An 11,522-nucleotide genomic window follows, 5' to 3' on the forward strand; every position below is an offset into this window, starting at 1 on the left:
AACAGATCTGACTTTGCTTTTCACTGTGCCCTCTAGAACATCTGTTCCATAATCAATAAATTTCCTTTCTCCTTAAAACTTCTTTTCTTACTTTTTCCATCTTCTGGCATGCACTTAAGACATGGCTCTCTCCTGATAACATTGCTGTTTTCTAATGGTTGCATTTTTATTTTATTTTATTTTATTTTTTATTTTGGTGAGGCAGTTGGGGTTAAGCGACTTGCCCAGGGTCACACAGCTAGTAATTGTTAAGTGTCTGAGGCCAAATTTGAACTCAGGTCCTTCTGAATCCAGGGTCGGTGCTCTATCCACTGTGCCACCTAGCTGCCCCAAATGGTTGCATTACTGATATCATTCCACTCATTGGTTGTGGTCAGGGGAGTTGGAATGGTCCTTGCTCTCCATTGCCACTGCCAGCTCCTCTCTCTACCACCGTCATTCAGGAATCATGAATTGCTGAATTCTTTCCACTGAAGTTCACAGTATCTAAGTATATTATCCACTTCAGATCATAGTGTCCATATCTATTGACCTTTATGACATTCTTCTTTCCTCTGTAAGTTCAGTGCTTGGCTTATAGTCTTTCTCTCCATCCTAATATTTGCCCTCATATTTGTGGTTGTTCAGTCATTCAGTCCTGTCCAACTTTGTGACCCTAACGACCATACCATCTGTGGGGTTTTCTTGGCAAAGATATTGGAGTGGTTTACCATTTCCTCTTTTAGAGGATTTCAACAAACATATTCATTTTCCCTCAAAAACTCTTAACTTCTGAGTTCCTCAGTCTGCTCACTTTCCATGACTTACTCCTCCAGGAGCCCACGTCATCTACATGCAGAGATGTTCATACCTTTGATCTTGCTATTACCCACAAAAGTTCTACTTCCATGTTTATGAACTCTGAAATTCCTTTAATCATAGTCTTTTGTGGGGGGGGCGGCGGTGAGGCAGTTGGGGTTAAGTGACTTGCCCAGGGTCACACAGCTAGTAAGTGCTAAGTGTCTGAGGCCGGATTTGAACTTAGGTCCTTCTGAATCCAGGGCTGGTGCTCTATCCGCTGCGCCACCTAGCTGCCCCAATCATAGTCTTTTATCATTCCATCTTTTCTTCTTATGGTCCCTAACACTGTTCTTCATTCTCACTATGACTCCATTCCCTCTGTCTCTCAGTTCTTTCCCAAGCCATCACCCCTGCATCACTCCTAGCTATACTTTCCTTCCTTCTCTATCCTGATCCCTTGGTGAACAAATTCAGTACCAAACTACCATCTATCCTGGAATCCCTTGTCCTTTGGCCAGTCATGCCTTTTCAAACCCAAAACCTAAATTACTTTTACTGTCTATTTGCTCCTATTTGCATATGCCTGGCTGGAGCTGGAGGAAATCATGAAACCTTCCTGATTGAGTTCCTAATAAATTTATCTTATCAAATTTCAACTGAGCCCACATTTCAGCAAAACTTCCTTTCTGTTCTTTACTAATCAGTTCCTAGTCTACTCTCCACACCAGGTGTTCCAAATTTTCCTCAAGATTCCCATGGCACTCCCTACCTTGACCCTCTCTTCTGAAGACTTCATCTTTACTGAGAAAATAGAAACTATTTGCTGTGAGCTCCTAATACCTGCACAGCCTACTTCATGGAATTGTTTAGGAGAAAGGACTTTATAAATCTTAGAGTGTCATGCAAAAACAAATTATTGTTACTGATTCACGATGTCATATAATGCCATGTACGTATAACTAAATGAATTTTAGCAGTCTGAAAAAAATACACAAACCATAGTTTCAAAGAAGTATTTGATCTAACTGGCCAATCTTATCAGCCATAGAGTTGCTGACATTCTTTATAATAAAAACCAAAATGTCAGGCAGCTCTTCTCCCCATTATGACAAATTCAGGATAATTCATTCTACTTAGACCTGCCACTGAGCATATGTCCTGTATAATTGTGCTCTTTGGACTTGCTAGTCATCTGACAGAAATTAATACTCGGCCCATATCCAGGGAGTTGTTCTGAAGAAATGTTATATTAGAACCATAATTCCTGACCTAGATCACTTTACTGTCACCAGTAGACCTTGCCCTGGGTCTGGGGTGCCCCATGAGATAGGTGACACGTAAGCATCAAAGAGCTTTAAAACTTGATCTTAACATGTATTATACTCTTGCATGCCTGTCATCTGTGACCTAACTTTAGTCACCAAAAATGAAAAATTATCTCCTCCCAACATTTTACTGGTCCTATGCCTGATTAGAAGAGTCTCCAAGTGATAGTATATTAGATTTAGAACTGGAAGGGAACCCTCCCATTTTATGAATTTGGCTCCAGGCAGAGCTGGAATTGGTATCTGCTAGAATACAAATCCAAGGCTCTTTCCATTTCACTATCCTGCCCATTTTCTCTACTAGGACAAAATGTTCTCTGGTAGGCACTAAAAAGAATGACCTGGACCTCTGCAAGGAGCATAAATACAGTATCTCTGAAGAGTGAGCATCCATCTGTTTTGTCTGTCAGACCCAAAATATCTTACTGGACTTTGTAGTGAACTGCAGAGTATGTTCTGATTAAGTTTTGGGTTTTTTGGGGGGGAGTTTTGCAGGGCAATGAGGGACTTGCCCAGGGTCACACAGCTAGTAAGTGTCAAGTATCTGAGGTTGACTTTGAACTCAGGTCCCCCTGAATCCAGGGCCAGTGTTTTACCCACTGAGCCACCTAGCTGTGCCATAATTAAGTTTTGAGCTGGACAACCAATCAAGAAGTGTGACATCGCATCCTGCTGTAATCTGCAGGTATCTTGCCATCTTCCCTGCCTGTGTCTCCCTACCTGGATAAAGATGACCTCCAGACCATATTTCTAGAAATCATACTCTCAGGTCCCTGGAACTAAGCTCAACTCATTCATGAGTGAGTTCAAATCCGCCTAGCTTACTGTATCGAGTCAGCACCAGACCATACCATGCATCACATCCTGGCCAGCTATTCACCTTGCCATCTATACAAACTCTGTCCATTTTCCACTGCCTGCTTTGCATACATTAACCAAATCATTATTAACCATTTCTTCTGGAAAGGTCACATTGATTAACCACCCTCATGCATTATACTCACCATCCTGTAAACTTCTCAAACCAAACCCCCCTTCCCTGGCTACCATTTTCCTGAATGTGTTGTCACAATAAGTTCCTTGAGAAGAGGGTCTATTACACTTTTGCATTTGTCACCACAGAGCTTAATAAATGCTTTTTCATTTGTTCAAAGTTGCATCAGTACAAATAATTAGAGGATTTAGAAGAGGAAGAGATTTAGATCCCACTTGTGGTGTGATGGTAAATGTTTAACAACCAAACTGGGGTGGGGGGGCGGAATTTACATAAGACACTTTTTTTGAGTTGGGGAGGTAATCAGGGTTAAGTGACTTGCACTGACACTCTGGACAGCATCTGAGGTCACATTGGAACTCAGGTCTTTCTGACTCCCAAGCCAGTGCTCTATCCATTGCACCATGTAGCTGTCCCAGTGTTGCACTTTTAAATTTAATCTGCATTTTCCACATTTTTTTCAATCACTTTTACAAGTCTAGACAATCGACAATACAACAAATCAAGTCTAGACTTGTAGTGTTTGCCGATTTTCAAGGTGTAAAGGCTTACATGGAAAATTTAACTACTGATTTTTCAGGAAAGAGAATATACCCACAGGTTGGTTGTAGCACACCCTTGAGCCGAGCACTCTTGATTGTGGCTACTTACAAATGGGCTAGAAAACAGCACCTCTTCCTCAAACTCAGCAGACTTTGCACTGCACCTAGCTGGAGAGTTGATATTCTGAACAGCTGCTTTGAATTCATGATCCAAATCCTTTTTACTGTAACAAGGACTTCTTGGTTAACTAAGTCTTCCTTAATTTATGACTATTTCCTTTTAAAAATTCTTTTAATTATCCTATTTCCCATCATTTCCTTTGATTTTTTTTCATAATTAAGATAGATAGACTCAGGTCCTTTTAAAGTCTTCTGCTTTCTATTATTTTTAGTGCTCTTCTAAGTTTTTGAAATTTTTTTAAAGATTCTTTTCCTACTTAGTCCCTTTTTATTTGGTTAGCAGTTATTTTTTCTCTTTGTTTTAAATGACAATTTAAAAATCAAAATAGTTTTGTGGTTTGCTATTTTGTGAGGAAGTCTCTAGTGAGTATTGTTATTTGTGGTTATAAAGTTAATATTATGGTAATCTTATAAATCAATTAGTAATAAAATACTGGTAAGAGAATGATGAATAGAATATCTGTAAAATGAGAAAACTTGAGCAAAAGTCCACACTGGCTGCCTAAGATGGGATTGAGTTTTTGTTTTGTTTTCATTGGTACAGAATGAAGCTTTTAGAACCCTAGAACTCTAGTGAGTAAAAGAACGTTAAGAGAGCAATTAATTTGAAAAAAAAGGGGGCCAGGATTAATAAAACATTCTACACCTCTAACTTTGTCTGGCCCAGGAGAACTTTTCCAGTATTCCCTGTCAAAAAGGTTTAATTTGGGACTTTTCTTGGTCTTATGTTAAAGGTTACAGGTTTGTAGCTCAAGCAGGGCTTCTTTTTCCACTGGCAATCCCTCGTTACCTGAGAAATTTTTACACAACCCCAGATATATAGGTATATAAAATAGGTAGACATAACCTTTTACTCTTGCCAAATTTTTCCACAACCCCCATATTCAGTTATGCGACCCCATGTGGAGTCATGACCCAGAGTTTAAGAACCTTTGATCTAGAGGTACAGGAAGTAATCCTATGACACATTCTCATTTGAAATTTTAAGCAAGGTTCATAACCAGGAAGAGGAGAGAGACGTTCAGCTGGGAAGTTGATCAGGGCCCAAGTGTACCAACTCTGGGCTATACAGCCGTTGCCAAATGGTAGGTGTTCAATGTTAGGAAAACAACTTAGAGAAAACTACCCCCAGGGAAAGGCTGGAACTTTTGATCTTGTGTTGAGAATATAAGCATTTCATTACATGCCCATACCTACTATCTTTATGACAGTCCTACATAGGAATTTTCCAGAAGGAGAGTGAGAACTTGGAATATGTGGCAAATGTCAGGCATATGGCCAGCACTATCTCCTATGAACCTTTAATAGGAGTGAAGCTCAGAATCTCAGCTTTATTTGGCACCTTTATTTAATGAATGGATTATTGCTGTGCTCTACTCTTTTTGAAAGACCAATGACAATTATAGTGAGCATTGTGAACTCTGTGGTGTGTGTGTGTGTGTGTGTGTGTGTGTGTGTGTGTGTGTGTGTGTGTGTGTGTGTGTTCAGATCTGTAATTTACTCTTTGGCAGGAACTCCTTGATGAGAAAAACCTTTCACCAGCTATAGATTTTACCAATTTATAGTCAGAGGATTGTGTGTGGGGGCATTGTGAGCTTAAATGATTTATGCACAGCCAATACTGGTCAGAGATGTGACTAGAATTCAGCTCCTCTTGATTCTGAGGCTGGTTTTCTACCCATTAGTTCATATTGCTTCCCTTAACTCTACTTTTTTTTTGTTTAGAATTTTTATTTTCCAAAATATATGTGAAAACAAATTTTGACATCAATTTTTAAAAATTGTGTTCCAACCTCTCTTCCTCCCTCCCTTCCCCCCCCACCCCCAAGAACTCAAACAATTCAATATAAGTTATATATAAGTAGGCATGGAAAACATCCCCACATTAGCTAAGTTGTGAGAGAAAACAGATAAAAAACAAAACTTCAGATTAAGGAATTGTCAAAAAAATGTGTTTCAATCTGTTTTCAGATACCATCAGTTCTTTCTCTGTAGATAGATTGCAATTTTCATAAGTCCTTCAGAGTTATATTGGATCATTGCTTTGCTGATAAGAACCACGTGCTTCCAAGCAGATCATCTTATACTATTGCTCTTATTTTGTATACAGTACATTTCACTGTTTCAGTTCATGTAGGTCTTTCCACCTTTTTCTGATAGCATCCTGTTCATCATAACTTTTTATATAGTATCTTTTTGTTTTGTTTTTTTCGTGGCAATTGCAGTTAAGTGACTTGTCCAGGGTCACACAGCTATGTTAAGTGTTAAGTGTCTGAGGCCAGATTTGAACTCAGGTACTCCTGAATCCAGGGCCAGTGTTCTATCCACTGCACCACCTAGCTGCCCCTATATAGAATCTTTTTTTTTTTTTAAATATTGTTTCACCTTTTGCCTCCTCCTTTTTTTTTTTTTTTGGCTGGGCAATGAGGGTTAAGTGATTTGCCCAGGGTCACACAGCTAGTAAGTGTCAAGTGTCCGAGGCCGAATTTGAATCCAGGGCCGGTGCTTTATCCACTGCGCCACCTAGCTGCGCCCCCCCCATATAGAATCTTAAACTTGACAAAGAAATTTCTTCACAATAGCCCAGCAAAGTATGTACCATACATTTTGCCATTATAGTCAATCATCATAACTATTTTCCTCCATCCTATTCCCTTCCCATGGTATTTATTTTCTATCTTCTTTTACCCTATTCCTGCTCAAAAGTGTTTTACTTCTGATTGCCTCCTCCCCTGCTCTACCTTCTCTTCATTCACCCTTCCCTCCTTATCCTCTTCCCCTTCTACTTTCCTGTAGGGTTAAATAGATTACTCCTCCCAATTGGGTGTGAATGTTGTTCTCTCCTTGAGCCCACCCTGATGAGGTCTTTGAGCTAATTCTGTGTTCTAAATTTTTCTTCCTCCCTCCCTCCTCAACCCTCCCTATGAAATCAAGCAATTCAATATGTCATACTTGTGCAGTTATGCAGAACATTTTCACCTTCCTCTAAAGTGTTTTGCTTTTTATTGCTCCCTCCCCAAATCTTCCCTTCCCTCCTTCCCCTCTTCTCCCCTTCTCCCTTATCTCCTTCTCCTCCCTCTTTCCCTCAAGGCACAAATATATACCCACTTGAATATGTATGTCATTCCCTCTTTGTGCCAATTCTGATGATAGTAAGGTTCACTCACTCCCCCACTCCTTCCCCCTCTTCCCCTCTCCTCCATAAGCTTTTTTTCTTGTTTCCTTCATGTGAACTACCTCTCACCAGTCTACCTCTCCCCTTCCCCCTCCCCCAGTCCATTCCTCCTACCCCTCAACCCTATTTTCAAGATGTCATCATGGGTTAGTTAGGTGGTACAGTGGACAAAGCACCAGCCCTGGACCCAGGAGACCCCAAGCCCAAATCTGGCCCCAGACATAAGACACCCCCGCCCTGTTTGCCCCATAAAGAACAAGGATAAACAAAAAATAAATGCTTTACAGAAATCATCCCTTTATATTCAGTTCAGACCTGTGTCCTCTGCGTATTCCTTACTTGAGAAAGTTCTTATGAATTCAAAGTATTATCTTCCCCTGTAGGAATGTAAACAGTTTAATATTTTAATATCCCTCATGATTTTGTTTTCCTGTTTACCTTTTTATGCTTCTTCAGGGTCTTGTATTTGAAAGTTAAATTTTCTATTCAGTCAAGTCTTTTCATCACAAAAGCCTGAAAGTCCTCTTTTTCATTAAAGTCCCATTTTCCCTTTGAAAGATCATACTCAGTTGTGCTGGGTAGGTGATTTCTGGCTGTAGTCCCAGTTCCTTTGCCCTCTGGAATATCTTATTCCATTCCCTCCGGTCCTTTAATGTAGATGCTGCTAGATCTCATTTTATCTTTACTGTGGCTCCACAGTATTTGAATTCCTTTTTTCTATTGCTTGCAATATTTTCTCCTTGACCTGGGAGCTCTGGAATTTGGCGATTATATTCCTGGAGGTTTTTCTTTTGGGATCTCTTTCAGGAGGTGATCAGTGGATTCTTTCAATTTCTATTTTGCCTTCTGCTTCTAGAATATCAGGGAAATATTCCCTGACAGTCTCTTGGAAGATGTTGTCTAAACTCTTATTTTGGTCATGGTTTTCAGGTAGTCCAGTGATTTTCAAATTATCTCTCCTGGATCTATTTTCCAGGTCAGCTGTTTTTCCAAGGAAATATTTCATATTGCCTTCTATTTTTTTTATTCATTTGGATTTGCTTTACTGTGTCTTGGTTTCTTATAAAGTCACTAACTTCCATTTGTTCAATCCTAATTCTTAGGTAATAATTTTCTTCAGAGAGCTTTTTTATCTCCTCTTCCATTTGGCTTTGCAAGCTGTTGAGTTTTTTTTCATGACTCTCCTGCATTGCTCTCATTTCTCTTTCCATTCTTTCCTCTACCTCTCTAAATCTTCCTTCTATCTCCCCTACTTTCTCTTCAAAGTCCCTTTTGAGCACTTCCATGGCCTGAGACCAATTCATATTTTTCTTGGAAGCTTTGGATGTAGGGGCCCTGAGGTTGCTATCCTCTTCTGAGGGTGCACCTCAATCTTCCTTGTTGCTAAAGAAACTTTAGATAATTCTCAACTTTCTTTGCTTGCTCATCTTGCCATCTTTTATTTGACTTTTAACTCCCTCTTACAGTGGGGCCCTACTTCCAAACTACACTGTCCCAAGCTTCAGAGAGTCCCGGATGTTTTGATTTGAGGGAAGGCAGGTTTTTCTCTCACCTGGCCTGTTCTCTGATCGAAAGATAACCTTAAGCCAACTTGCTAATTAACCAGTCAGCAGAACTATGTGTGCTGTGGGTTTTAGCTTCCACAAGCCTGCGCCCTTCCCCGACCTGTGCCTCCCGTGGCTCAGGATTTCTTCCTGGTTCCCTGCTGGGGTGGGATAGCCAAATTCCTCCTTAGGTCCCAAAGACACCCCTGTACCCTGTATTTCCTACCCTCACCCCCACCCCTGCCAGCAGTTCAGCCCTCTCACCCAACCATAAGCTTAGTTCCAGAAGATAAGGGTTCTGTAGCTGATTCAGAGGCTCAGGGGTAAGTTGCTCTTGCACAGCGTGTCTGGGGTCTGTGTTGGTGTGATCTTGGGGGTGGACTCTGCTTTCAGCCCAGTAAGGCCCCCTTTAATCTGTAAAATAACCTCAGCCTGTCTTTTTGTGGGTTTTGCAGCTCCAGGGCTCGTTTTATTGCTGTTTTGGGGGTAATTGTGTCAGGAGCTCTGTGCATTTAATATCTTTCCTCCAACATCTTGGCTCCGCACCACCCCCCTTAACTCTACTTTTGTTGTTGTTGGTGGTGGTGGTTTTGGGGGTATTTTTGAGGAGCAATGAGGGTTAAGTGACTTGCCCAGAGTCACACAGCTAGTGTCAAGTGTCTGAGGCTAGATTTGAACTCAGGTCCTCCTGAATCCAGGGCCAGTGCTCTATCCACTGCACCACCTAGCTGCCCCTGTAGGATTATTTATGATTGTAAACTTATACCCTTTGCTTTCTGATGTATCATATTCCAGGCTCCCTGTTCCTGCAGAGTGGTGACTGCTAAATTGTGTATAATTCTGACTGTGGCTACTTGGTGTGCTGTTTAAAATCTAAATGTATGGTCACCTTAAATTAGAAACTTTAGCACCAGTCTTTGGGCATTAAGCATTTATTAAAGCATACTAGGTATTCATGTGGAGTTCAGAAAAGGCCAATCTAGCCTAGAGTTCCAGTCTGATCTGGTTCTTCCTCAAGTCCTCCACCACGAGCCTGTTTCAACCACGAACTCCTCCCCAACTGAATTTGGAAGCTTTTTATAGGTCTGGAGCAGAGGCAGTCCTTACACACTGCTTCAGGCTGATTGGTAGGTGTCATCCAAATCCATTGGTTCACTGGACTTGAAGGTGGTCTCCAGTTGAGTTCAAAGTCTTCTTCTTCTGAGAACAATACCTTCTTAAGGGCTAGCCAGGTGTAGTTACAATCTAATTAACTTTAAGGAGGCTCATCAGCAGTCAATCACTCTCACTTAATGCAATCAGTTTAGATTAATCTCCAGGTGAGCCTTTGAGTGTCTGCCAAATCCCATTATTTTCTCACATTGGTACTTCAATTTTATCTTTTTGGATGTTTGCAGTTTCTTTAACCTGGAAGCTTTGGATCTTGGCTATAATGTTTTCAAGAGTTTTCATTTGGGGGGATCTTTTACTAGGTGACTGGAGGATTCTTTGTACTTTTCCTTTCCCCTCTGGTTCTAAGATATCTGGGCAGTTTTCTTTTATGATTTCTTGAAAAATATACAAGAGTTCTTTTTCCATCATTGCTTTCAGGGGGTCCAATTATTCTTATATTATTTCTTCTCAATCACTTTTCCAGATCTTCTCCTCCTCCTCCTCCTCTTCTTCTTCTTCTTCTTCTTCTTCTTCTTCTTCTTCTTCTTCTTCTTCTTCTTCTTCTTCTTCTTCTTCTTCTTCTTCTTCTTCTTCTCCTTCTCCTTCTCCTTCTTCTCCTCCTCCTTCTCCTTCTCCTCTTACTTCTTCTTTTTCTCCTCTTCCTCTTCTTCTTCTTCATCATCATCTATTACTATTTCTTCCCCTCCTCCTTTTCTTACTCCTCCTTCTCCTCTTCCTCCTCCTCTTCCTTCTTCTTCCATTTTCTCATTTCTCATTGTCTTATGGAGTCATTATTTGATCCTTTCTAGTTTTCATGGAGTTTGTTGCTTGGGCAAGATTTTGTAATTTTTGTGCCGACTTTCCAATTCTTTCTTCTATAACTCTCATTTCTCTTCTAATTTTTCATCTAGCACTCTCATTTCATCTATAAAAACATTTAACAAACTATTGCTTCATTTCTTCCAAGCATTTTAGTTGAACTTGTACCCAAGCTATGCTTTTCTTTGAAGCTTTACTTATAGATGTTTTGGAGTCAATTTATTCTGGATTTGTTTTTTGAGCATCCCTGTCACCATAATAGATTTTTATGGTGGAATTCTTTTTGTTTGTTTGTCTGCTTATTTTTTGTTTTTTGTTTTTTGCGGGGCAGTGGGGGTTAAGTGACTTGCCCAAGGTCACACAGCTAGTAAGTGTCAAGTGTCTGAGACCGGATTTGAACTCAGGAACTCCTGAATCCAGAGCCGGTGCTTTATCCACTGCACCACCTAGCCACCCCTTGTTTGCTTATTTTAAGTTTACTTTCTGACTTTGGACTTTATCTTAAGACTGGGCACTGTTCACTTCTGGAGGGAATTTCTGGACTGAGCTTGACTCTTCTAGGGTCCTGCTGCTGCTTTCCAGTGGTATTGAGTGTTATGCTCTGGTTTCCAGCCCTGATTATTCCACTATAGGCTCTGGACTAGGTTGGAGGCTGGATATGAGATTCCCACTCCACTTCTGGGGTCAGAGCCACACAGCTCCTGATTGCTTCTATATAGCTCTTTGCTTGGTACAAAGTCTAGGGCCTGTGACTATCCCTCATCCTAAGTGACCTTAGGTAAGTCTCTTCCTTAGTCCACCCTGGATCTGTGCACAAGACTAGGCCCCTCTGTGCTGGATCTGGGACTACTTCTTGCCCAGTTGCAGAGTCTCTCCCTCAACAAAATGTTTAATGTGGTCATTCTTTGCTAGGCCCCATTTGCAGTGTCCATAGACCTCTGTCTCCCTTTGCTGATGTAGACAGGAAAAATTATTCAGTGTGAGTACACTCAATCTGGTGTGTTTCTTAGC

Source organism: Dromiciops gliroides, chromosome 1 (genome assembly GCF_019393635.1).
Source record: "Dromiciops gliroides isolate mDroGli1 chromosome 1, mDroGli1.pri, whole genome shotgun sequence".
NCBI lineage: Eukaryota > Metazoa > Chordata > Mammalia > Microbiotheria > Microbiotheriidae > Dromiciops > Dromiciops gliroides.